Source organism: Bos mutus, chromosome 4 (assembly GCF_027580195.1).
Source record: "Bos mutus isolate GX-2022 chromosome 4, NWIPB_WYAK_1.1, whole genome shotgun sequence".
Taxonomy (NCBI): domain Eukaryota; kingdom Metazoa; phylum Chordata; class Mammalia; order Artiodactyla; family Bovidae; genus Bos; species Bos mutus.
In genome coordinates, this window is record NC_091620.1 from 12452120 (window position 1) to 12457493 (window position 5374).

At 38.4% G+C, this 5374-nt stretch overlaps 1 non-coding gene across 1 annotated transcript; it reads left to right on the top strand.

The window, feature by feature from the left end:
* The first annotated feature begins 4091 nt into the window (after nt 1–4091).
* LOC102278192 (olfactory receptor-like protein OLF3) lies at nt 4092–5045 on the top strand. The gene has a single exon (XR_011463878.1). It is a non-coding gene; the product is annotated as an olfactory receptor-like protein OLF3 (transcript).
* Nucleotides 5046–5374: the final 329 nt, after the last annotated feature.

The following is a 5374-nucleotide window of genomic DNA, read 5'->3' on the forward strand; positions in this document are numbered from 1 at the left end:
TTATTTTGTCAGACACTGATTAATGTTTGATAGACGTCAATGTCATGTGGAAGTGTGGGTTTAGAAGATATAGAAACAGAATTGATGTGATTTGTTAAAGATTTTGGATTAGGGATGCGAGGGATATGAAACATGGCCAGCGAACGCTTCTTATTCTAAGTATCATAACAAAAGTATATAGTAAAATAATCCTGTTTTGCAAAGGCAAGAGGCTTGGATATGATATTTTTCAACAGACTTCTCCCAAGGTTTGGAACTCATACAAAGAGATAAAGACACTTAAGGAGGAAACCTAGAATTATGAAACCCTTAGTTAGATATTAGTATTGACAAACAGATGGTAGGAATATTAGCACATTACATGTTTAGACAAGAAAACATAAATTGCTTTAAAGCTATTATTATTTGTGAAGGGTTTGATACTCATGATACTATGCTTTTCCTTTTGATAACAGGCAAATTAAAATGTAAAGCAATTAATGGTTTATGCAAAGACCTTTAGCATGTAGGGATTGAATTGGAGTTAGGTCTAGGTCGGTCTCCTAACTCTCATCCTGGGGTTGATTTCTCTAGAATTAGCTGCAGAGACTGCACTGTGGTGACTTGCCCGAGAGAGGGAACTTGACTTCAAGAGAACTCTAGTCTTAGAAATGGGACAAGACATATAAAGAAGGTGAGAATTCTCATGATGAAACCATAAAGATATTTCACCAAAAGTGAATGCTAGGTTGCACATGTTTGAGAAGCTGAATTTAAGACATTGGACTTGATTAAGTGAAAACTCAGGTAACCATATCAGGCTTAAGAGGTTAACCCAAAGAGAAAAAAACAATTAAGTGATCTTTTAGCATGTCAAACCCATTCTTGAGATATCAACCACCCAAAGGGCCCTGGACTCTCTGTTTCCCTACATGGAGATGACACAGATATTACTTCTCAAGATGGGTACACTCAATGTCTACATCAATCACTTCTTGAATCACAAGTCGGAAAACTCTTTCTTTAAATGAAAGTGCCATTTCTCTGGACAGCTCAGCTTTATAAAGGTATGACTCATTTCTTTTGATCAGCATGAAAGGAACATATCTGCAGGTATATAAGCATGTGGGATCCACAGTTGAGAATTCTGCTTCTGTCCTCAGGACTTTCACTTGTCCTGTCCAGGACCGTTTAGAATCCCTTAGATTCTGTTTAGAATCAAATAGGTTTAAGCTTAAATGGACACTTTTTAAAAATTTAAACAAAAAATCGTAACTGACTAAATTGAACTAGTTAGTTGTATTAAGTTACATAAAATATGTTGTATTAGGAATCTTAAAACTCATTTTCTGTTTCCATTTTTTTGTCATAGAGCGAAGGCATTTTGGTTCTATTTGTTATATTAATAACTGGACTAATGGGAGAAGGCACACAGAGATACTTTTAATTAGGGTCACCAAAGGTTATATTGTAACAATGAATAATTGGTCTTTGCTCTCCAAAGGTCATATCTGATTTTTCCTATAATTTCTGTGTCCCTCATCAACAACCCCCCCCCACCCATTTCTAAGGGTCTCAGTTTTCTACTCTTTCATGACATATTTTAAAGGAGCACAATAAATTCAATTAATTCATATTTTAAAATCCTATTTAGAATAATTATGTCTAAACAGTTCACAAAGAAGACACTCAATATAAAAGGAATAAATACAGATGCTGTATCTATTTTCTTAATCTACTAGGTGTCTAAGGTAGGACTTTATGACTATAGGAACCAGGAATATTTGAATACCAATGTATTAAAATTTAAGTAATCTTAAAACCAAAACAATTTAAAAAATAAACACACTCTTTATTTTAAAAATAAATGCACTCTTTGATGGGTTAAATGTAATTTGCCAATTTATCCATGATAAGTGTTTAAGTATTAGTAGAGTTTTAATAATAGAATGTTTTGCTCTGAAACATGCACAGGACATTGAATGCTACAATTAATGTAAAATATAATGATTCTCCTACTCAGGATGTTTTAATTCTATAAGCAATTACATATCCAAAGATCTGTTAGCTATTTAAGGCTATAATTAAATTTGCAATTTGGAATGATCAGTCTGGTGAAAAAGTATCGGCTGCTTTCCAGTAGGCACAGGCTGAATCAGAGAGGTTAAAAAGGAATTTGTTGACCCTTGAGCAACACAGCTTTGCATTGTGTGGGTCTCCTTTTATGCAGATTTTTTCACTGTAAATATTACAGTTCAGAAAAGGTACAGCATTGCATCATGAAAGTGTGGTTGAGTCTGCTGAAGTGGAGGAAATGGGAGTGCAGAGGGCTGTCTGTAAATTATACTTGGATATTCAGCTGCACCGAGGCTGGTCACCCCTAACCTCCTCATTCTTCAAGGGTCAATTGTAGCTTCAAAGCAGGAACTGTTAGGCTTTTAGAAGTCACCCTTTCCCTCAGATGTGATGCTGACCTTCATTTGTAGTCATGTGAGGGCTGTAGTAGAGAGATGTGCTGGTGAGAAAGAGGAGCACAGGGAGACTTGGGCTGCATGCTCTCCAGGCAGCTTGTACAGCACAAAGGGGAACAGATAACGTACTCCTCTGTTGTCTGCTACCTCCCAGAGTTTGTCCAAACTCATGTCATTGAGTCGGTGATGCTATCTAACTGTCTCATCCTCTGCCAGCCCCTTCCCCTATTTCCTTAAATCCTTCCCAGCATCAGGGTCTTTTTCAGTGAATCAGCGCTTCACATCAGGTGACCAAAGTATTAGAGCTTCAGCTTCGACATCAGTTCTTCCAATGAATATTCAGGGTTGATTTCCTTTAGAATTGACTGGTTTGATTTCCTTGTTCAAGAGTCTTCTCCAGCACTACAGTTTGAGCAGAGGGGAAGGGTAATATTCACAATTGAAATTCCAACATCCAGGGAAGATGGCACTTCATCCATGTTTGCAAAATCATTCAAAAACAAAGTGTCTACTTATTATGCATATCTGCTAAATACTCAACAAAAGTTAAGATTTGTTTTCCTCTTTTAATACTAGGAAGCTTAAGAGATTATTTTCATACTATCAGTTTTACTGAGATTGTATATACACGCTAGATCATATATAGAGTTATGTATATTCCTATACATATGTATAGGAAAATAAAAAGAGCAAGTCAGAATGAGTAAAAAAAATAGGGTAGAAAAATAAAAAGAACAAGATAAAATAGCCCTCTTCCCCTTCCAAAGACAGAAGACACTAAATCTCAGAGACTCATAATTTCCTGGAGTTTCAAAGCATTCAAACCAACATCTTAGATTTCAGATCTATTCAAGGTTTTGCTTCGTTTATTTTAACTGTGGAGGGAATATGAGGAAAGCACAACATTTGTTACTCTGTCTCTCACAGGGCACAGCTCATGCTATACCTGGTAGTATGCTACTACTGAAGTATGATGACAAGTAAGTTTATAAAATACTTTCCCATGTTATCTACACTCGAGCATACATGCACTTTTAAGTTATGCAGCATTATCAAATTTGGTATGCAAAAGTTTAAATTTCTAACCCAATCAAGCATCTAGTAAGTCATAAATAAAGATTTACATTCAGGTTCCCAAATTTCCAGATTTTTCTAGCATTTGCCAGTCTTACTTGTTATACATCTGCCTCTTACAAATCCTTTAAAAATATTTTATTTATACATTTTACCATATTTTATGTAGTAGGTACATAGAAGGAAGTCTGCGAACTTCAGACCATGTTTATCTTCCTTGTTAATCATTTTACTTCCCATTGTCATCTGCACTTCTCCCCTCTCTGGAAATTGCAGTAATTTAGAGCTTCCAAAAATTGCTCAGCATTATTTCCAAGGCTTTGACTGACTCTATGAGATCACATCATGTCCAGAGGAAAGTGCTAGCCTGTCTCTTATGTAGAGTAGATATAATACATAGTACAATCAGGCCTGTCTTCTTGGTCCATAAATGGTCTAGAATATCTGGTCAAGGTTGGCCAATCATTATGTTAAGCATTCTTCTAAGAAGTTATTTTTATGATTCTTTAATTCAATAGCATCTGTTATTTCTGACTCTCTCTGCAGATTAATAATCCTGTTTTTTATATGGGAGCAGATAACCAGACTTGGGTGAGAGGATTCATTCTCCTTGGCCTGTCCAGTGACTGGGACACTCAGGTCGCTCTCTTCATCCTGTTCTCAGTCACCTACCTGCTGACCCTGCTGGGGAATGTCCTCATTGTTCTTCTGATCAGACTGGACAGCCGACTCCACACTCCCATGTATTTCTTTCTCACCAACCTCTCCCTTGTTGATGTCTCCTATGCCACAAGCATCGTTCCTCAGATGCTGGTGCATTTTCTTGCGGAACATAAAGGGATCCCCTACGTGAGCTGTGCAGCCCAGTTATTCTTCTCCCTGGGCCTGGGTGGGATTGAGTTTGTTCTCCTGGCCGTGATGGCCTATGACCGCTATGTGGCTGTGTGCGACCCCCTGAGATACTCGGTCATCATGCACAGAGGGCTCTGTGCTAGGCTGGCCATCACATCCTGGGTCAGTGGCTCTGTCAACTCTCTCGTGCAGACCACCATCACCTTTCAGTTGCCCATGTGCACAAACAAGTGTATTGATCACATATCCTGTGAACTCTTAGCTGTGGTCAGGCTGGCCTGTGTGGACACCTCCTCCATTGAGGTGGCCATCATGGTTTCTAGCATTGTCTTGCTGATGACGCCTTTCTGCCTGGTCCTCCTGTCCTACATCAGGATCATCTCCACCATCCTGAAGATCCAGTCCACAGAAGGGAGAAAGAAAGCCTTCCACACCTGTGCCTCTCACCTCACAGTGGTTTCTTGTGCTATGGCATGACCATTTTCACTTACATCCAGCCCAATTCCAGCCCTTCTGTGCTTCAGGAGAAGCTGATCTCTGTCTTCTATGCCATTTTGATGCCTGTACTGAACCCCATGATTTACAGTCTAAGGAACAAGGGAGGTGAAGGGGGCCTGGCAGAAGCTTCTGGGACAATTATCTGGATTAACGTCAAAAGTGGCGACTTGATAAATCATGAGCATCACTTAGACAAAAGAGCTTTGCCTGTGTGTTCCCCACTTAACTCTGATATGAAGCTTCAAATTCATTGCCCTGGCAACCAGGAATTGGTGATTCTGGGTTAGAGTGTGGGACATGGGCATATCTCTATGTCATGGCAGCATGTTTAGAGAAATAAAGCACTACTGTAATAGAACTGATCAGTCTCCATTCATACAACCCTAGAATAATGAAAAAAATACCATGTTTTGCTTTATAATTTTGTTTGTAATCATAGGCCTATTGATGGATCTTACTTTGGACTATTTGTTCTTTTTTTTAAATTTAGAAATATGTAC